Source organism: Protopterus annectens, chromosome 2.part0 (assembly GCF_019279795.1).
Source record: "Protopterus annectens isolate FY-2018-M chromosome 2.part0, PAN1.0, whole genome shotgun sequence".
In the NCBI taxonomy this organism is placed as follows: domain Eukaryota; kingdom Metazoa; phylum Chordata; order Ceratodontiformes; family Protopteridae; genus Protopterus; species Protopterus annectens.
Genome location: NC_056728.1, coordinates 497,622,726 through 497,646,907, shown reverse-complemented (window position 1 = coordinate 497,646,907; position 24,182 = coordinate 497,622,726).

Below are 24,182 nucleotides of genomic sequence, written 5' to 3'. Positions count from 1 at the left end.
AAAGTATTTTTAGTGAACCAGGAAGTAGTTAGTCCTTGCAGTCTATTTCCCATATCAGATCATCTCTCTTCTGTCCCTCCTGTACAAGATTACCTTCTACTTCTCCCTGCCATAATCAGGTAACCCAACATCATGTCCTTCTTGTTTCTTTGGTATCTGATGAGGAGGGTTCTAGCTTGCCTAGGTTTTGGCCATAGAGTTTCTCCTTTAGCTCATGATAGCTTTCATCAGGACTCATCCAATCATCCTGTATTTGCCATCCTTATATGGCTTCCAGAACTAGTGCAAGTACTTACAGTATTGAGCTTGTGACCTGATCAAGGTCCAGTAGAGTGTGAAAATTACTTCATTGTTTTTGGAGTCTATCTTCCTAATACTGCACCCTATGATAGTGTTTGTTGTTACCCATGTTCTCCTGCTCTGCTTTTAATGATTTAATGTGGTTCAATGTGATTCTGCAGAAACTTTTCTGCAATCAGTTCCACTCCCCTTCATATAAGATACTTAAAAACAAAGTTTATTTTTGTCTACACTAAACCTCAACTACCACATTTTGCCCACTTTGTTAATCCTTTCCAAATCCTTCCATAGATTTTTCCCTTATTTCTTTAAATATGTCTGAAACAAATATGTTAAAAAGTATTAGATCAAGGATCGGCCACAGTCTTACTCCAGTATTCACTTTCCTTAGTGCAGAATTTGTACTTCTCAATATATAGTTTTGGAGTTCTACCTTTCAGCCATGCAACAATCCAGTTCCTTAGCCAAGGTCCAAGGCCCCTAACTGATGCATGACTGAATCTGGTGTACTTGATCATCCAGAAGTATTGATTACTTGCCTGATCTACCACCAAGTTTACCATCCAGCTGATAGTGCAACACAAAGTATTTAATAGAATGTGTACTTTTAACATTAATTTTGGTATGGTAACAGTGCTCCCTTTGTACTGCCAAGATTGCCTCCAGACCCTGATTTCTAAACATACTACCATCAAAGTTACAGCAGTTTGAGGAAGAGAGAGCATAAATGCATTTCTCTTTTCTCTAAACAGGTGTGACATCAGAGATAGTATACATTGAGATCAGTGTTAGGTGGAAGGGCAGAATCCTCAAGGAGGATGCATGGTCCTCTGCAGAAATGCTTTAGAATTGAATGTTTCTTATTATACATGTGATGATGATGGGAACAAGTCTGTAGGCTGAATGTTGGTAAGTAGCATATTGGCAAGTCTGTGTAGAACCACTGTGTCAAATGTCTTGGGTGAAGCTTAGGACAGATCATAAATACCAGTAAACCCATGTGAAGTAAACTTGTAATCCAATCATAAAACCAGACCAAGACTGAGTATCAGCTCATTTTATCCATGAAACATATTAGGTATTGTGCGGGATTGTTATACTTGGAAAGCAACCAGAGGTTGCCTCTGGATTCTCTCCTTGACTTTTCCTGCAGCAGCTGTTAGACTAAGAGCCCTGTAGGTCTTTGGATTTTTTCCTGTTCCGTGCTAGTATAAGGTAGAAAAGTTGCTTTCTTCTAGTTTTCAAGCACTTCTGCTCTAATCAGTGAACTGCTAAAGACCTTCACCTGGGCCTGTCCAGACTTCTGAGGACTATAGAAGGTAGCCCATTCCTTCTTTGCATTCATCCTCCCAGAAGGCAGAGTTCTCCTTTTGCCTTCTCTCTTTCCTTCTCTATCACTATCCTGGTGTCTATTCACTACTGTCCTCTCTGCACCACCTCCTTTCCAGCATGCCACCCTCCCATTGCTTTCCTTTGTGAAGCCTGAAGAAATGTATTCAGTATCTCTGCCCCCCCCCCTCACACACACACACACACACGCACACCGTTGCTCAGCCTGGCAAAGCTGTCCTTCCTTCGTCCTTTCTAATCTATTGTGTTCCCCTTCCTGACCATTCTGCTGTCCCCTTTCAGCTTTTTATCTGTTGCCCACATCACCTTTCTCGCCATTCTGCAAACCACTTGTACTGTACCCCTTCAATCTCCCAACCTTTTATTTGCACCTACAGCATGCCCTGGAAGGAGTAAAGACATCACACATTGATAAAATGTGTGTAGATTCTAAAATTTATTCTCAGACACAACGATTGTAGATATATTTACAAATTCTTATGCAAGACAGTTTGGCTCCACAAAGCAGGTGAAAGTTGGCCTAGTGACATCCAGATACCCACAGATATGGAAATCAAATTAAATTATATTGAAAAAGAACTATGCAAACTGGATCCAAACAAAGCAAAGGGAGGAGGCGGAATTAGTAATAATGACCTGAGTGCCCTTCAGCAGGAGCTACAGTACCATTATATCAATTGTTTGCTAGGTTGTATAAATATGGGAAGACTCCTCAAGATTGGAGACCTGTATTTATTAAATCTGTCTTTAAGGGAAAGGGCAGTAGGACAAATGCAGAGTCATACAGATCCTTAAGTCTACTTTCATGTTGTGGAAAAAAAATGGAGAATGCAATATTGGCTAAGTTATTGTCAGAATTGGAAAGGATGGGACTTGAAACAATACATCAGCATGCATATGTTGAAAATAGTTCTGTTGTCTCCTGTAACATTATGTTCTATAACAATATAATAACAGCTATGAAAAATTGTGCTGTGATGTAATTTATATATATTTAACTATAGCATTTGATAGGGTCATATACAAAACACTGAACAATAAATTAGAACAACTAAGTATCGATGTACTCTTGATTAGATGGATGATTGCATGGCTTACAGCTAAGACATGGCAAGTATCAGAGAGCAATTGGACAGGTGAAATTCTTGGTTACAGTCAGGGTGTCCCACAGGGCTCTGTCCTAGGCCCTTACTTGTTTAGATTGTATCTTTCAGATTTATCTTTTCCATCTGAGCTGTTCCACAGTCTGTATGCAGATGACTTGAAATTGGGCAAATTGATAATATGTGTTAAAGGTAGGACTTGTCTGCAAAAGAACTTGACTGAACTGACCATTTGGGCACAGGAGAATAATATGATGATAAACACATCAAAAGCTAAGCATATGAGATTTGGGAGACATAATCTGAGATTTGGAAGGCATAAAGTGAAAAGTAAATATTTAATACAACACAGTGTGATTGAAACTGTAGATTCATTTAAGGACCTGGGTATATGGGTAGCGCCATCTTTGAGTTGTTTCTAATAATATCAATAAAAAATGAAGAGCTGGAAACAGCGCACTCAAAACCGCACTTTATTGTAGTCCACAACAGAATAAATCCACAAAAGTTAATCACCAAGGTAAACGCTTTGGAGCAAGTAAATGCGTTTTCGTCAGCTGAAAGCTACGACTTCTAATAATATCAACCGATTGGTTAATGATAGTTATAGAATTATAGGTTGTATAAAAAGAATTACAAAATCTAGAAAATCAGAAATGATTAAATTGCTGTTTGTTAGTTACACTAGACCCAAGTTTTAGTATGGAATAATAATATGGAAACCTTATAAGAAAACAAGCATGGGTAAATTGGAAAGTGTACAGCAGAAATATATCAAGGGCATCCATGGATATGAAAATTTAAGTTATTATAAAATAGTAAAATATCTGAACTTGTACAATATCTCATATAGATATTTAAGAGGAGACCTTATTCAGGCATATAGGGCATTTAGAGACAACTAACTACCTCTGGGAATGATTGGGGTTACCAAAAGGTAGTAGAGAATCATCAGACAACCCATGTAGAATATTCTATAGGAATGAAAATGTACTTCTCTGAGAGAACAGCTTATACATGGAATAGACTACCAAATTACATTAAAGCAAGTACTACTTTAGGTAATTTAAAGAACAGTCTGGCTACATATTATGGGAACAACTGTTTTGGTATATTGACAGGCTAGACGGGCATTAATGCCTGTGTTTGAAATATTTCTGTAAATGTATGTATTGTATTTATGCCGTGTTTCTCATTAAATTCATTGTTTTCTAGTAATCACTGGAGATTGCAGACAGTCAGTAATGTTAATCATTAGAGTTCCATAGTTTTCATTGTTCAGAAAATGCATGTCAGTACAACACCTATTGCTCTGTTAAATTTTTAAGCAAATTACATTAATCTGGTGCTTAATATAGAGGATTAAGGCTCTGACCTTTTAATAAGCTAATTCAAGTTGTGAAAAGTACAGTGTTTGATGCCTCCCATCTCTATTTGCCTACCTGAGTATGAGCAAGTCATTTAAGCTGACAGTGCTTCAAAGTCACCCCTAAAAAGGGACACTTTTGTGCAGTGGATTTACCCAGTTAACAAACAGATAAAAAAGTAATTGAAAATTATCGCCCTCTCTGCATTATTTTTAGCTTTGTAAAGAATTCTTGAGAAAATAATTTGAGATGAATTTTGGGATGTTCCTTGTAAAATTTGTGGCTTTCTGGAACATTAAAGTGGATTTTGCTCTCATTAAATAATAACAGGAATGTGAGTTTCAGACTGCACATCCTTCAGAAAATGCTTAGGTTCATAGGTCCATAGGTTCATACTAGGCTAATGACCACCAGGGTCTTTACAAGCCTAGCTATATAATCCAACTCAGTTTTGTCCCCTGAGTTACTTGGATGCCCATATGGTGGTGTATTAGTAAGGAGGTAGCAAAAGGGTATGTGTAGGATGTTGTTAGTTAAGGATTAATTTACTTATTTATGACCTCTGTCCATGACAGACAATGATTGAACAGGGTCAAGAATTAACTGTGCTTCATACGGAAGGGGAGTTCATTCCATAGTGCACAGATTCCGTGAGACACATGGTCTCTCCAGAATTATCTATTTATGTCACAGGCCAACTTCAGATTCTTGGATCTACTGTTACTGTTTGTTTTGTGAATGTGCAAGAGATCCATCAGAGCTGGATATGAGGTTGCCTTATATGTCAGGCATATGTCACCTCTCAGTAACCTGTAGGAGAATGAGTACAGAGATAGGGCAATAAGGTGATCTGTGTAGTACAGAATATTCATACCCTAGATTTTCCTAGTGAGGAACATTTTAAGACATTCCATCTGTTGCAAGTGCCTAGTTAGATACATGCCAAAGGGGGCATTGAACAAACAATTCATCTGATAAAGGCTGAGTAGAGTCAGCAGCATAGCCAGTGCTGGGCAAGAGGGGCATCTGCCTTGGGGACAGAGTGTTGTTCAGCCCATCCCAATCCATCCCAATCAATCTTCAATGCAATAAAAAGCTAGTATTGCACTTGCATAATACTTTGTGTGTTGTCTAAGTTTGCTTCAGTTAAAAAGTAAACAAAAAAACATGTTTTTAACTAAAACCTGAGTGCTATAGTGCTCTGTGCAGTCAGGGTACAAACTGTAGCAACTGCTTGCTACATTTCTATCAATGAAACAGATTTTTTTTTTTTTTTTTTAAAGTAAAATATGAGTGCCACAGTGTTCCATGCAGGCAGGGTATAAACTGTAGCAAACTGTTTGCTACAGGGCTGCCTCTGAAATGGGACATCTGCATCCAATGGGCCATACCAGACTGTTCGCAAATGCATTACAGATTTGTCTTTTGAATTCCTGTGCCTTTCATGTCGTCACTAATTAGCGCTTCGATATATGCTATTCAGTTATGAAACCTAGCACATCTTATAGTTTGGTGGCTTGTCTGATGCACTTTTGATAAATGTGAGTTCCAAGCAAAGAGCAGTTTTACTGTTACTCATGCTAAATTGTTTTCCATGCAAGTGCCTTTTGTTTTGTTCAGCAAATGGCCATCAATGTTTTTAATTTAAAATTTGGTATAGAAGTTTTACATTAAATCCAAATCTCTGTGATCATTGCAAAAGTAAATAAGAAAATAGTATGCACACTGCTAGGTTTGAACAGAGTTGGTGGCAATTGGGAAGAGACAGGCAAATAATGATATATTAGTATGGCTGGGGGGGGGCCTGATAGTCGATTGTAGTACCTTTTGAGTGAGCAGCATGTCTCGCGCCAATGAAACTGGAAAGTGTACTTCAAGTAAGCGTAGTGTTTATTTTACAGTATTTGTCCCACCTAATCTTTCTAAAACACTTGAGCCTAGTATGTTCTGCATGGTAATTTATAGTTCTAGACCACATACTTAGGAGTTAAATCTCTTTAAAGGACCCAGTCATGTCTTCCTTGTTTACAGCTGGTAATCTTTCAGTCCATTAAAACTGGAATTCTCTGCACAGCTGTAGGCTGCCTTGTCACTCCTTTTTCATTCCTTCTTTTCCTGTACATGATAAGCCAGATCCAAGCAAACGACTGTTCCTGTTCAGCAGCACAGTGAATGAAGCCACCAGTGTTACAGTCCTCAATCTCCCTGTACAGTGATATTATGATTATAGTCCCCCAGTCTTCTTGATTCCTGTTCCCTTGGCTAAGAGTGTCATTTTATGCTGCATCTTAATTAAAGTCTTTTATTTTAAGGGTGTTAAACTGTAATACAACTGTTTTTTTTTTTTATCAGATGCTATCTTGGCTAGTCTGTTTGCTAGGTATTCCCGTGTGACTTATGTAGGCAAGTACTGTCCCACAGGTAAATCCAGAAACCAGTCTAAGTAAATAAAGAGTTTTGCAAAGCACACTGCCTTATGCACAACGGCCATGCAGGCTTATCAGCTGTTATCCAAACCCCACCCTTGTAAGGTATGCTTGCCAACAGCATCATGCAGAGTTAGGTACGGAATGTAACTTTAGCACTGACACACCCAAGGTAACTTGAAGAAACAAGACTGTGCTCCAAGGCAGAGCATAGATACTTAACAAGTTAATTGTAAAAACTGTTTTCCAAATTCACAATGTCTGCTGTTTTATTTCATTACAGTTACTAGTATTGTGCATGTAAAATAGATGTTACATTTATCCGTGACATAAATATCTCTTTGAACTAAGTTACACTGTTACATTTGTGTTTACCACTAAACAGTTCAACAGGCTGCTAACAAAGTTATTTAATCCTTTTTTAAAATAACACACTCCAAAAAAATCATAACTTATGACCTGATTTGATTGAGGCAACATTCAAGCTATTTATTTCTTACTACTGCTGTATCTTTCTCACAATAGATAGCATAACATTATACAAATGCATTCCTTCATTTGTATATTTAATAATGTATAGTTGTACCCATGAAAGTGTGATTGCTCATGTGTGTGTGTCTGTGTATGTGCGTGTGTCGGTGCACAGCATGGAGCTAATGTGGCTAGATATGCATCTAAACTAAATGTCATTGCACTTAAGAGCAAAATATTTATTTTAAATGTATGGCAGACCGCACATTGCACAATGATTCTAATTTCTGAACACCCAGCCCTATGTCTTTTTTGTTTGTGTCTAGAAAAGAATTTGACAATTTATTCCGCAATATACACAAAACAACAGCTGAGGTGTCAACACGTGAAGTGTCCAAACATTTGAAAATACGTTCACTAACTTTTCATGTAGTACATTTTCAGTTCCTTTGTTAAAGTCTTAGCCGAAGATATCCATAGCCTTTTTTGTGTGCACTGCCCTGGAGAAAACTCAAGATCTGCCTGTCATAGCAATCGTGTTGCAAAGGCCTGCTACATTAGATCCAGTTCCAAATGGCTTTCAAATATTTTAAAACTCCTTCCTTCAGTAGTGAGTTCATGAGTTTCCCTAAAAATGGAGTGAAGCCGACAAGACAGTAGTTTTTAGCCTCTTTCCTGCTCCCTCTTCATAATAAGGGGAGCCCAATGTGAAATGTTGATATCCTCATGTACCTTACCTTACGTTCCTCTTATTTGTTAAAAAAGGTTTGCTGCTTTATTTTCTCTTTAGTTTTCTGAGTACTAGAATGAAAAACATCTGGACAATTCGCCTTGCCTAAATTCAGTTTGTGGAGTTCCATGAACCCTTAATGAAGAAGAGGTCTAAGATTGCTCCTTTACTGCAGACACTTCTGTTGATTGGACATATTAAACATCCTCTTTCTTAATTTTTAAACTTGCATTTTCCCACTTTCGTCTCTTTGCTTCCTTATGCATCTGTTTCTCTTCCTTCTACACTTCACAATTATCCTGGTTTGGTCCTCTGCTTTCCTTTTACATTCAATGGTTCCGCTGCCTTAATTTGTATTTTTCCTTGTTTTTCTTCCTCTTTGTTACCTTATATTACTTAACAGGTATGTTTCGTATACCTTTGATGTCACCTCATTTGAGATCACTATAACTTTCCATTCCTTACTTATTACATGGGTTTCACAAAACACCTATTACTCTTATGATGCCAGATGTCATATATCTTCATTATTCTTCCAACACTTTGCCATCAAGCTTGATTACTAGAAATGTAGACATACAGCCAGATTTTTGTCAAGACTAGCCCTCTTTAAAACCAGTGCTCTCATTTCTGAGTGTCTCAGCTATTCAGTTAAGTTGACTGCAAACTGTACTCCCTAGTGATCATTTACATACAAATGGTTGCCCACTTGCCAAGCTGTGATCCTTTCTCTGCTCTTCGCTGAGTAAAAGCTATTAGTGTCTCTCTCTCTCTCTGAGAATTGATTCCCTGTAGGGAATTTTGGTGGGGGAGTCTAACTCCTATATGTGGCTACATCCAGTTGCCATCCTTTGGTGTTGTGACAGGTACATGGATGTCATGCCTTATTCTGAAATATAATCTGAGTTGTGCAGATGGCACATAAATATGACCAAATAAGGTATATTAATCAGTGGTGGTTATAAAACAAATTTTCATTACAGAAGCATATGAATCATTCATATCAACACACATATGTATATACAAATATCCATACATACTGGAGTATTTAGAACTGACAATACTAATACCACTAGTATAATCATTTTTTGGTAACATTCTGTCCCATTACTGTGCCATGAGATCCCCATTAAAGGATTATTGCTAGTCTTTTTAAATCACTTAGGCCCCTTTATCTGAATGATGCATGAAGCTATCTCCAAGAGCCTTTCTTTACAGGTCCAACTCAATAACACAAGCTTTTCATAGTTACATCATATGCTCCCAAAATTATCTACATAAGATACCTAAAAAATGTAAATCAAGATTAACTGATCCAAAAGGATTTCAGGTACAAACAAATGCTTAGTTTCTGTCCTGACCATATTTGTACGTACTGAAGAGATAAAATATTGTCAAGAATAAAAAGTTTGATATGAATGACAGTGACATTAAGGAAACGGTATTTGGTGTCTGTTGCTTTATAATTATATCACTAAATTTCATCACAATTTTTTGTTGTTAAAACTGCATGAGACTGTAATGGTTCATGCCCTCATAGTTTAAGACGTTGCCAGACAAATGTGGAAGGAAGGAAGTAATGAAAGCATGAATGAAGGAAAAAAGGAAAGGCCATATAGGATCTATAGTGACTCAGGTTTTATTATGCAATAATTGGAAAGAACAGCATACCAGAGCAATCTCACTAATCCCATGCATAACACTGGTGATTTAGTTCCTTCATGTTTTTTTTTTTCTGATAAGTGACATGAAAATCAGATGCATAAAGATTCTTAACAAATGCTGATTTTGAGATCCCCAGTGTTGAGTCAAAGAAATCATGTTCAGAACAGATCATAAAAAGCATTATTAGTAGTAACTAGGGACTACTAAAAATGCAACAAGTCACTAGGTATCAACAACTAGATTATCTTCAAGTCTTAACAAAGTGGAAATTAAAAAAAAAACAAAAACTCCACGCGACCACCACAGCTAAAAGCATACATAGTTTATTAAAAATATTACAGGATAAGTGCTTTCATACAAAGTGCTTCTTCAGATCCATGTATCAGACAAACATTGCATCCATGTTTAAATATCTTAGCAATAATAGAACAACCAATAAAAGCTAATCAATAAAACAATTAAGTCACTGATGTGATATACGTTTCTTAAGAACAGATTTTAAAGGAATAGTAGCATTAATTCCTGGTGATTTATCTGCTTACATTCTTGCTATCCACTGCATTTCAGCTAACTCTGCTCTATTGTTAATATTACCCCCCCTTATTATCCGATATCAATGGCAGTTCTGTAAATTCAAATGTGTGCCCTTCATTACTGGATATATGCTTTGCTAAAGCATTCAATAGATTAATTTTCCTGATGTCACCCAGATGTTGCATAATATGTTCTTTAAACATTCTCGTCATCTTACCAATATAGAAAGAGGCACATGATCTACAGCTAGCTAGATAAACTAAATTCTTAGATCTATAGTCTGCATACAGGTGAATATACAATTGGTAAAGGGATGCACAAAGGTATCTCTCCTTGAAACAAATGAGCAGGCCCTGCAATTTCTGCATGGAAATGTACCATGCCTATTAGAAATCACCCTTGTACTGCTGTTAGTGGTATACCAGAGCTGCCTTTTCAAAGAAAGGTTGTTTTTACACGTATAACAGGGTCTATCACCTACTATAGCTCTTATCTGATCATTAGATGCCAAAATAGGCCAATATTTATTTATAATCTCACATGCTTTAAAGATGTTACTACTATAGGTGAGGGGTAGTCTTAAAATATTTCTATTCGATCCCCCATGTGTCACCCTTATGTCAGAATCATAAGCTGTCCTATGAAAAAATGGCTTCCCTGTTGTATCACACAGGCCTTTAACCTGTAACATAACTCTACTTAGGTCATTGTGATTATATCATCTCTTCATTAGCTCATTTTTCAGCTCCAAAGATGCTCCCTGATAATCTTGATCTTCATTATGGAGTCTAGACATTCTTAAAAACTGCCCTTTAGCTATAGTATTAAAAACATGCTTAGCGTGCATACTGGAGTGATGCAACAATGCATTTTTTCTGCAATTTTTCCTAAATAAAGAACTATGAATTGTACTATTCATCAACACAACCTTAGTATCTAAAACAATCAATAGAATTGCTAGAAAAATTCAAAGTAAATCTGAAGCAGTCACTACTTTGTTCAAGATATTCTACAAACTGTTGCAGTTGCACATGTGTACCTCTCCACAGAACAAAGATATTATCCACAAATCTTTTGTAATGTAACACATGTGGACTAAATATATTCTGTGAAAGAACCACCCTGCTCTCCCAGTCTGCCAACATCAGGTTGGCATAACTGTTCGCACAGGGGGTCCCCATAGCTACTTCACGATTCTACATGTAAATCGTATCCTTAAACATAAAGAAATTGTTTAACAAAACCAGTTCTAACAATGTGCCTAACAGTTCAATATGCATAAAGGAATAGTCAGTATTATTTCTCATAAAACATTTCACAGAATTAATCCCAATACCATGGGGTATTATCATAAATAAAGTACGAATGTCCACTGTAACCAATAAAACATCAGATTGAACTGGCCTATGATTTCTACAAAAATCTCCTAGAGCGCATAGAAAGTGTTCAGTGTCTTTAAGAACAGCTGTCGCTTTTTCTAAAGGTGCCTTTAACTGACTTTCAATGAAGATGGATATAAATTGAATCGCCCATCCCCTCCCTGATACAATAGGATGAAAGGAAGGCTGTGACAGAGATTTATGCACCTTGGGTAGACCATGAATAATAGGAATTAATGACTTTTCAACTAACATAAAGTCATTAGATCTTTATTAATCATACATGTTAGTAATGTCACATATGGTTTCATGCACTTGCTTCACAACTGATTCAACAACTGACCGTGGCATAACCTTATAGGTGATGGTGTCATTTAACATATCTTGCATGCTGGTGGTATAAAAGACTGAGTCTAGTACAACAATTGCCCCTCCTTTATCAGGTGGGCATTTTGCTGTCCTGGAATCTTTCCTTAGTTGCTGTACAGCCATAGCCTCATCTTTATCTAAGTTATAAAAAGTATTGTTTGCTGGCAGAGAATCAAACACTTCCTTCTCACAGAGTTTAACAAACGTATCTAGCATGGGTGGCAACTGAAGATTATATAAACTAGAACGCTTCAGAGGGTTAGCTACAGACTCTCCCTCATTTGAAAATGCACGTTTAAGTGCCACATTTCTTGTGAAAATTTGATATCTACAATTAAATCACTAACCTGTGAAGGGCTAGCTGGCACAAAATCCTCTATTAAGTAAGCTGTTCTGCAATGCAGTAAGTTCAACAGAGGATAAATTAAGAACTAAAGCTGATATCTCTTGAAGCATGTTGGTTCCATGAAGTTCTCCTCCTCTGATGATGTTTTCCTCCTCTTCTGGCCTTGGCTGAAAAGACGCCCTCTCCACTGTGGTTTAGGCAGCCTGAAAGGGGCTGGTAAACCAGGAAATCACTTCCTGTAGTTGTCATATGATTTATAGTCGTTGGTCTAGCACCACCTAGTGTCATCAAGTTGTTATGTGGCTGTGGAAACATATTCTAGGTTTCCACTCCTATAGTACCAGGAGCCAAATCTATTGGAGCAGTTTGAGATTCAGCAAGCAAAGTTACTTGATTTGCAATAGCTGAAGGTGTTTGTTGCTCTATATTCAACGGAGCTTCTGTTGAAGGGACAGTGGTGGCATTATCATTCCTTTCCAAACCCTGAGGCCATATCAAAATGTGTCCCTTCTTAAAATCACTGAAGTCCCTTTCATGTTTTTCTTTGTTTTTTTTCCTGTATCTAGACTGTAGCTCTAAGAATTTAGTTTATCTAGCTAGCTGTAGATCATGTGCCTCTTTCTATATTGGTAAGACTACCAGAATGTTTAAAGAACATATTAAGCAACATCTGGGTGACATCCGGAAAATGAATCTATTTAATGCTTTAGCTAAGCATATATCCAGTAATGAAGGGTACATGTTTGAATTTACAGAACTGCAATTGATATCAGATAATAAGAGGGGGTGATATTAACAATAGAGTAAAGCTAGCTTATCCTGTCATATTTTTAATAAACCATGCATGCTTTTAGCTGTGGTGGTCGCTTGCAGTTTTTGGTTTTTACATTTGCAGTTTGTTCTCCTGGGTGACCTTCGGCTGCTGGTGGTTGCATTTTTTATTCTATTTAAAGTGGAAATTTAGATAGAGTCACTGGTAGAAAATATTAGTCAAATCTTGTTTATTTGGCTAAAATATTTAGCTATAACTGAAACGTTCAAGCCAAGACAATAAAAGTATTGTAATACTAGTTCTTAGAAATTCAAGCTGTACCATAAGTTTGCATCATGAGGTTTTATGCAAATTTAATAAAATGTGATGGCATTAAGATAAAAAAGCTGATGTAAGAAGACAGTAGCAGAATTTATTGTACATATAACAACTGAAGTTATCTGAAGGGAAGAAAGCATTATGGACATGAGTAGAGAACAATAGCAGAAAGGAATAGATGAAAAGTGATAATAAAATAAAAAAAAACTAAAACATCTGAATGGTATCAGAAGGGCAAAATAAGGAATCATTGATAAAGACCAAAAGGCAAGTGGATGTCTGAATGTCACACATCAAGACCAAAAGGCAAGTGGATGTCTGAATGTCACACATCAAGACATCAAGAATCAAAAAGAAAAAAATACGTTTTCAAAGAATACGTGTGGTATAAGAAAAAAAAAAACTTCTAACACTTTTTGAGAAGTTCAAACCTGCTTGAGTCAGGTATGACTGAATGCAAAAAAACTAAGACACCCCTCTTAAATTTGATATTTTTGTTCACTTGCACTCACATATTCTTAAATATTTAAAGGTCTGGTCAACAAAGTCATACAACTTACTCAAGTCATAAAACGAGTTGTGTTATCAAATCACCATTTGTTGGTATTTCTGCTAAATAAGAGGCACTTCAGAGGAGACCTCCATATACTGAGATGGATCAACATCACATATTATACCCTGTTACAGTTTTTAGACCCTGAACTTTAATTATTTCTAACTTCTCTAGCCGTAGGTGATCTATGTATATGGTAGATACTTAGACTGTGATATATGCTTTGGATGTGCTTTCGCCTATTCATAGAATTTCCCCTTAAACTTCTATAAATTACTAATACCAGTGTGATCTAATGTATTACAAGCACAGATAACTTTGACCAGTGTAAGTACATAAGCAGAGAGTATCTATCTCTCAAACCTTGCATAAGGTGGCAATTCGTAACCTGTAAGAACTCTGCTGTGCCTAGTCTTAACCTTTCAGTTCAACAGATTTTATCAACTGGAAAGCTTTTGTAGCACATTATACGCAGGAATAAAAAGCACCACACATGCCACTATGCAGCCCTTCTTAAAATTATTTAGCCTAAACTCAGCTATAGGATTTGTTCCCAAAGTATGGTGAATTGCAGTGGAAATCGCCTTCACAAAGGACAACACTGCAGTTGACCTAGGATAGTATAGGCCCATTAGCCTGACTAGTCTGATTTGCAAAGGCATGGCATGCTTCATGCATGACCTCATAAGTTATAATTTCAAAAACTTCATTAAGTTAGTCCCACATCAATTTGGCTTTGTCAAAGGTAGACCCAGCCTTTGCATTTATTTAGCTTCTTGGAGAAAGTTATATGTGATGTAGACGGATTCCCTTCGCAAGCTAAAAGTTTCAAAACTTCAAACTGCAAATGGTCGAGACCATAAGATCGAAGTTTTGAAATTTTGAATGTTTTGAATGGAGATCGCCATACAGAGCAGAACTGGAAATTTACCATTTTCCGCACTGTAGTGCGATCTCTGAGACAGCATATTTATTTAGCAGGGGGTGTGGGGAGCTTGCCGTAAAAAAACAATTTTGTTTTTATTTTTTTTATTACAGCTTTGAGTTTCAAAAATTCGATCTTATGGTCTTGACCATTTGCAGTTCGAAGTTTTGAAACTTCGAGTTTGTAAAGTAGATCCCTGTAGAAAGCAGTTATTGTACTCACAAAGCTTATTTGGATCTGGACAAAGCAAAGGCACTATATCCCACACTGGCATCGTAAATAAGCTAGTTCCTTTAAAAGTAGAGCCAGATGTGGTGAGGTAGATAGCCAAATGGCTGAAAGATTGCACCCACAGAGTTAAGTGCAAAGGCTTAACTCTTACTGCAAAGGATTAATTAACTTTCACCCTTTCTGATTGTGCATGCACGTGTGAGACAGGAAGTTTGTGTATGTGAAACAGAATGTTTTTGCTGAACAAGCAAGTTAGCTGGAACACTAAAATAGTTATAAATGTTTCTACCTAGTATGCTTGAAGCGGCATTCTTTTTCCACTGAAAAAGTATCATAATTATTGCTGAGTTGAAAATTATGTTTAGTGTATTGCTGATTTATTTTGCACACACTGACGTATTTTATAATTGATATTTAGTACTGATCTAATGAATAACCATATTATAAAATGTACTAGCAAGTAATTTCTTATTGGTTAACAGCAGTGGTCTGATTGATAAAGCTTGTAATTCTGTATGATATTTTCTTATAAAAGAGCTATGATTTAATTATTCAGAGCGGCACATCTGAATGTGATGCTGTCTCCCACACATGTGATAAAATAAATAATTAAAACTCTGCGGAGACTGAAGTTATTTTTATTTCATGGTAACTAGTGGCATGACCCAGGGCAAAGTACTAGGACTATTCCTTTTCGGCATCATCTTCTCTGATTTCCACATGGACAATATTGTCCATTTGACAGTAATCTGCAAACTTAGTTAGATGCTTTATTGCTTTCTTCAACTGTTTGTAATACACTTGGGAAAGATAATGCTCAGTTCTAAAACAATCTAACAGAATAATATTAGAAAAAAAGGTGATGTCAATGACAAAATTAAAAACGTATTTCCTGTTATTAAAGTAAACTGTACAATTCAATTAAAAGAAGGTTTGCAAGACAGAATGAAGAGATAGGTTACAGAGGGCACCTCTGCATATACCTTGTAGACATTCTTATGTGAGAATATCTTACCGTTTCCTGTGATACAAGTACGAGATTAATTGTATAACATTTTACTGCCTGAATACAGTGGTCATGAAAAGTATATTTATTTCAGAATGTTGAACACAAATGTGGACAAGGGCTTGATCAAATGCTTTGCTTGCATCCATTACAATCACATCTTGTTGATTATCTGAATATCCATTGTGATCTAAATCTAACTCCAGCATTATATGTTATCCTGTTTCTGCCTTGATCCCAGAACCCCTACTCTAATTATGAGATGATCTGCTTTGAAACTAACTGAAATCTTTCAGCATGTATCTCTGAATACATTTTATGCCAAGGTGTACAAGTATTATTAGATGGTAGCTTATAACAAAAAAAAAAAATCTGACAAAAAAAAAAAAAAAAAAACAATGGGTTCTGGGGCTAATGGGTCCGGGTGATCTTACCGTTCTTGAGATGTGCAATAGCATCTGAGAAATCATCAAGCACTAAATATATACAAATATATTATCATTCGTCCAGCACTAAATATATACAAATATATTATCATTCGTCCACTCAGGATAAAACAGATGAACAGTTGTGGGCTCAGGTCAAGCAGCTTTATTACAAACAAACACATCAGGAATGAGGCTTTGTAACTTAAACTTAAACTTATAAACAGACTGACTACCTCACTCATACATGTTAACACTCTGGCTGTTCTCTCAAAATGGCACTGCTGCCTGCATGTGCTCACTATTTATATGCATGTGCCTACATCTGGAAATGCTTCTTAAAGATCCATACACACGCTTTGTTCTACACACACACACACACACACACACACACACACACATATATATATTATAATCCATCCAATCACAACCCCTTTTCACACATGAGGTTGGGGTGTCACTTCAACAGTGGCAGTCATCAAGAGCCAAGGTCCACGCTACCAATTGGCTAGCCCTGCTGCAGCATTTGTTTCACAACACATACTCACACCTATGGCCATTTTGGAGTATCAAATCCACCTACTGCATGTCTTTGGAATGTGGGAGGAAACCAGAGCAACTGAAGGAAACCCATACAAACACAGGGAGGGTATGCAGACTCCACACAGAAGGCACCCCAGCTGAGAATCGAACTGGGAAACCTCTTGCTGTAAGGTCACAACACAATCCACTGTGCCACCCTATAATATAATAACGCAATGGAGAAAAAAAATAACATCAGACTTGCACTCCCAATTAGTAACAGTAAAAGTAAAGTGTTTATATATGTAGTAAAAAGGAATTGGTGTCAAGTTCAGCTAGAGAGTTAGACCTTTTCTGACATACAGTGACTGGTGCTGGATATATCTCACAGTTACAGTAAACACAGCTCACGAGATGGACAGACTGCAGTGAAGGTTAGAGTCATACACTGCAGTTAGGTTCCCCATGTTCTTCACGTTGCTTCTAAGTGGATGTTGAGAATTAACATCTGCAAATTGCTAGAGTATTTTCAAAGTAAGTTGCTAGGCAAAAAGGATATGGATGATTGTTTTGGCAGCGTTGTTTTAAAATTATCATAAAACAGATGCATTAGTGTGAATAAATAACCATGAAAGGTTCAATGATCAATCACTTAATATGACATTATGATGTAAAAGTAAACGCAAATAATACCCAGGCATTTCATCATAAGCCTAGCTCCAATATTATCTTGCTTGTAGTCTAGCATCAAAACCAGAATTAATCTATCTAAAAAATAAATAAATAAAAATCATATTGGTAATATGTAATAAAAAATAGTAATCCACTGATACCAGTACGAGAAAAGTTCACATTTGTGTATTGTAACCATTATAGTTAATGAGGTTTAAGTACAGTTTGCTGCAATCCAGTAGTCAAGCCCCTCAAAACAGAAAATAGAAAATGAATTTTAGAGCAAAACAACCATTTTCCCAAGATGAACTATGCAGTAAATATACACACACACACACACACACACACACACACACACACACACACACACATATATATATATATATATATATATATATGTGTGTGTGTGTGTGTGTGTGTGTGTGTGTGTGTGTATATACATACACACACACACATATATATCATATATATATATATATATATATATATATATATATATATATATATATGTATAGGTCCCCTTCAGAAGGTCAAACTTGTAAAAGTTCGAATGGTCTGAATGGGGATCTCCACAGAGTGCAGAATGGGAAGATTTCCCTTTACCGCAATGTAGTGCGATCTCAGAGATGGTATATTTAAATAGCAGGGGGTGGGGTGCTAGCAGGGGGGCTTTCCCCCCCGCTATCACTGTTTAGTTTTTTTTTGTTTATTTTTTTTTCACATTTTTAAACATTCAAATGTTCGATCATATGGTCTCGGCTATATGAAAGTCGAACATTTGGATGTTTGATTATGTGAAGTAGATGCATATAGATACATATATATATATATATATATATATATATATATATATATGTGTGTGTGTGTGTGTGTGTGTGTGTGTGTGTGTGTGTGTGTGTCTTTATGTATGTATGTGTATACTGGTAAAACCTGATATGTGGAAATGTCAACCCACATTATGCTGAATTCTGCACATTAAAGAAACACTAACCAAACACTCAACACTCACATCAATAAACAAAACCAGTCATAAAAGGAAACAGTCTCCTTTTCTGATCGATTAAATAAATAACAACAGACCACTTTCAGATATAATTTGTTTGAATTGTAGCTCTCCTTAGGAAAGAGTTTTTTGTAAGTTAATGTGTAGGTTTAGGTTTTATCAGCCCTGCCTCCCCTAACTCATGTGTGCTGACGGTGTGCTTGATGGATTTGCTGCATATAAATAAGTCAAAATCCACTCAGGCAACCTACACGCAAGGCTTAAGCCTGGTCTGTGACATTAATAGAACTTGTTGTCGGGATAGATTTGTGTCCCAGAAATGCCCCCATCTGTGGAATAGACTCCTTCTCTATGTTAAGCAAAGTACCTTTCTAGCCCTCTTTAAGAGGAACCTGGATGACTGGATGGGAAACAGAAAATATGCCCCTGGGATCCTACCTGTGTCCCTGCTGGGCAGGGGAAACAGGTGCTGAAGTTGTGGGAACATGGGTGAAATTCTTAGCTAGGCTTATAAGGGCCTCCAGGCCAATAGCCTAGTATCATCCTATGAACCTATCCTATGAACCTGACCATAACCCTGCTCCTGCCCTTAACCTTAACTCTAACCCTGCACATTAACTTATGAATACCGCTTCACCTAACAGTACCAGTACACAGACATTTGGACACAGACACCTGCAATATCAACTATTCACAATACTAAATCAATCTGCATATTTATTCTTAAATCTAACTCTAACTTTCAAATACTCACACACATACTTTTACACACTACGCCAAACACAGATAACACTAATTCTATGCACTTAGTTTAACCCTAACCCATGAACACTTGCTCAACCACACTTTCATCCCCACTTAGCTCTACCACATGGGCATTTCTTCAGCAAAATCAATGTTTGACATTGCTTTTGCAATAACTCCTGGATTCAGTCAGTAACAAATGTGACCATCTGTGACAGCAAAAGCAAATGTTGACTTCTGTGCATTTAAATAACAAAAGCATGCAAACAAATCCTTTGACCAAGCAGTGATACGTAGATAGATAGATAGATTTATATATATATAGATTTAGATATAGATAGATATGTATATGTTCTTTGTTGTATAAAATACATTTGATAAGCTGCAGCAAAGAGTTATAGTTTTATGTTGCAAGCCCTGACAACTGTGACTGCCAGATATTTATGCTGCTGCTGCTGCAATTGTGACTGCTTAAAAGATTACACATCTGGCTTGCGGGGAGCATTTGTAGTGACAGCTGCTCCCCACCAGCAGCTGCACCTGAGACAGGTGCCCTCCCCCTTTGCCCTGTTCTTTCTGCTGTTTTGCTTATAGTTGACCTCCTTGTAAACTCTTTCCATGAAACTGTTACAATACAAGAATATGACATCCCAAATTAAATACTATACTGATTCTTTCCACTGTAGCCTGTTTGAGTAAGTCTGCTGAGATTTTCAGTTTGTAGCTTTGCCACACAAAAGACTTATTTCAGTAGGTAGAAGGATTTATAAAAACATCTACTGCATTTAACAATATACAGATATAAGGTTTGGTGGGAGACCTGGAAGAGAAGGACACAGGGCTTTTCTTACTTTATCCACAACATAATATGAGAAAGCCTTGGTTCATCCAAATTCACGATTAAAAGATTTTGCAAACTGATTTGACATGTTTGCTATTTGCATACCCATCCCCCAAGCCTCTAATGATAAGGATTACCCTTCCATGAACTGCCATCTAGTGAAGTGAATGCCTTTTTCAGCAAAATGGAAAATTTCTCCAATTGCTTTAGGCAACATTTTGTTATTATTATATAAGTCTTCAAAATCTGAAATTATTTCCTAGTATTCAGATATATAATATTCAAAGGTCTGAACCAAGTTTTTAATATCAGCAATGCCTGTTTCTAAGTTGTAAATTGAGCTATCTAAGGGAGCTAATTGCTTTTTTAATGCAATCATAATCAAGATAACAAGGCCTGAGAAGTTATGTGGGGGTCAGATATGTAAATAATGCTATCTGGAGGTGAACTGGAGGTCTGAAGTCCAATTTTGCAGAACTCTTTTACCATTAATAATTAAGTTGCTCTCCCCTTCCATGTCCAGACTTATCTGTCATTTTTCTTGATGTCAATTAAACAAATTTTTCTTATTTTTCATTCAGTGAAAAAAGTGACATCTATGAGATTCATAATGTCGGTTTCTGTGTACCTCAATGATCGTAGCTGCTCTTATTTTCTTAGAAATCATAAAACAGAATCATTCAAGGTATCGTCCCAAAATATAGATCTCATCACAACTAAAATTTCACATACTATGCTCATTTTACTAAATCCTTTCCACAGAAATACTATTACAACCAAAAGACATTTTATGAATAACATTTGCCAGGTCTGTAGTCCCTTATGAATGTTGATGGTGCAAATAGGTAATTATAAAGCCACAAAGTTGCAGACTTTTAATTATTTCAAAAGTACTTAAGATGCTACCATAAGCCATGGGGGGGGGGGGGGGTTGACCATCTGTTTGTTTCTCACAAAGGGTTCAGAATGCATCTTGGTGTGTTATGCAGAACAAAGTGACATACAAGCATGACTGCTCATGCTTGTGCTATCTTGAAGAACGGGATTTCTGAATAATTACACTAGAAACAATTTGTGAGATACTTTGGTATCTGCTTGCCCTGCAAAGGTATGAGTATGGTCCACAAAAGTCAAGCAGATTATTCTGTTTTCCATTGGAAAATATGAAACAATAAAGAAGATTAGAAGGCTGTAAATTCATTTGAATGCCTTCTAGGAATAAGCTTACTTTGGATATTTGTGAAGAGCACTGAGCCCAGTTAGTGCTTTTCCATGCCTGTAGGGAGACATAATGGCAGTAGCAAGACTCCAGTACAGATAATGGCTAATTGATAGTTGTTGTTAATCACTGAATGTTTATAAAGCAACACAGCAGAATGGTGGTATAACTTGCTACACAGACATAAGTAGTCTACATAAATTCTATTTTATTTTTGTTTTTATTCATTTTGCATTTGGTCACCATGATAGTCTAACTGGGCAAAAGCCCCTTTTCGGTGGAGGCTTGGGGAGAAAAGGTCCACAAAATAAAAATAGTTTTACAAAACCAATATAGCATAACATACCATATAGAATGTTGTAGAACAGTACTATATATGTGTACAATAAAAAATAGAAAATATTTGACAGTATACTAGGTCATACGTATAAAATTATTAGACAGTCTACTACGTTATATGCATGTAGTCATATAGAAAATATGCAATATAGAGCTGAGTCAGATATTATATAAATTGAGGGTAAGAAAACTATCAGGAAATAAGGATATGTTTGAGAAATAATATATAAATAATGGTATTATATACTGGCCAGTCAAAGTGGCAGGAAACACAAGGCAGTATGTAAGAGGAATCTAGATTTGGAGAGTGAGACGAGTAACTGGATGTGGGAAAATGAGTGCAGCGGCCAGATAGCCAGAAGAAGCTGACCTACAAGGTTAAATAAGTTAACGTCAGAAGTGGGTAAGTGCTGTCATCGGGCTGTGCTTATCCAGCAGTTGCTCATATGTAGAACCATGTATCTATGAGATTTTTTGCTCTGATTTAAAGTTTGTTTGTGTGTTCATTTGTCTTAGTGAGAGTTGGATGGTAGTCCATTTTTTGCAAATGCATTTGTAGTACAGAGTCTCCATTTAGGTTACTGGATTTGGATACGTGACTAGTGCTTAGGCAGTATAGCATTATGCTCTGCTAGGGTTGTACGTTTCAATGATATGTTTTAAACATGGACATTTTTGTGGATAATGGAGTATTTTATGCGTTAAAAGTAGTTGTGAGTAGCTGAGATTATTGTAAACAGTTGCTATGGGGGTTGATAATTGTTTAGAGGTGAATAAAATTATTATTAATTTTTTTTAGGGTTTAGTAGAAGTTGTGAATTGTCTAGCCAGCATTTGGTCTCTGAAAAAACAATTAGGTTATTTCTTGAAGTGAAGATAGTGTCTTGGTGAACTGATGAGGGTGGAGTCATTAACATATTGTATAACACTGGTTCATAGGTGTTTACTAGGCTAATGACCACAAGATCTTTTTAAGCCTGGCCATGCATCCCAAATCTCTGACAAGTTCTGGTACCCCTGATAAGTGTAAGCAGGGGTCTGGGAGATGAACCATTTACAAGCAGAGGCCTGGGAGATGAACCATTTGCAAGTAGACTGTGTCCATTAGAGATGACAAACCAGGGATAAATTTCCTGCTCCCTATCCAATTATCCAAGTTACACTTAAATTGGGTAAAGGAGGGCCTCTGCTTAATATGGATGGAGAGCCTGTTCCAGAGACAGGGTAGTCTCTGGGATACACACCTGTCTCTCCAACAGGTCCTATTTATATCATAGGCAAGGTTTAAGTATTTAGAACTGGAAATTCTGGTGCTTTTTGTTTTGTGGATATGCAGGAGGTCCATCAGAGTGGAGTCTGACAATGCCCTGTATGCCAGGCATAGATCTCCTCTCAAAAGCCTGTAGGAGACAGAATACAGGGATAGGGCCTTGAGCCAGTCTGCATAGGACATTTTATTTACACCCTGTATTCTTTTAGTGAGGAACCTCTGTGGATGTTCCAGTTGTTGGATACACCTGGTTTGTTACATACCAAAGGGGGCATTGTACTCAATCATAGGGCTGATGAATGCCAAATACAGTGGAACAATGACATCCTTGGACCAAGATGCCATACCTTTGTTTATAAGTTGCACAACATAGAATGGTTTCCTCACTACTGTAGGCATGTGATGATCAAAGACTAGATTATTGTCTATGTGTGTCCCTAAGTCTCTGACTACTGGGTCAACTCTAAGGGGTGCGTTGGCAGTACACATCTACAGAGATGATAGGCCAAGTAAAGATCCCCATAATGACTGGTGCAAAAGCAGAACATCTGAGTTGCTACTTTACAGACCACTGTCTATTGAACAGATAACTACAAAAACATTAAAGTGATGCCTGAGCTACCCCAAGAGAGGTAAGTTTGTGGAATAGATGCTGGTGACAGGCAGTGATGAAAGCTTTAGACAGGTATACAGGCAAGGAAAACAGCGGGGAGCAGGTTGCCATTATTCCTTTTCTGCTTTACTAAACAGGTGAAGTTAATTAAAGCAGACATTGCGCTATAATTAAGATCAAAACTATGTTGTGTTGAGGAAAACAGATTGCTATCAAAGATGTGTTTTAAGAGTTGAGCTTGGATGCATTTATTAAAGGTTTTAGATGGTGGAAACAGTGTTTGAGAGCTCTGAAGGTGACCCCCCCCCTTATGTAGCGGTACAATATAGGACTTCTTCGACAGTTCTGGGACATGGATTTCTTTTAAGGACCAATAAATGAGTATTGAACTAAGATAAGCCAGGGCAGCAGCAGTAATGCTGAAGTATTTCGAGGGCAGTCGATCTGGAGATAAGAAGATAAGGTTCTTGGTTGTGAATGTGTTTTTAATGGTTTAGGGGGTATTGGTTTGAGACGGAGGGAAATGTAATGGTGATCACTATAAGATGGGATACGTTAATGTGATCCTGATCCTTATAAAATGAGATAAGTTATATAACTCTACTTCTGACTAAGGATGAAGTGTTGATTGAATTGGGTGGCTATGACTCTCTGTGCTAAAATAATGCAGGGTGTGGGTTGGGTGACTC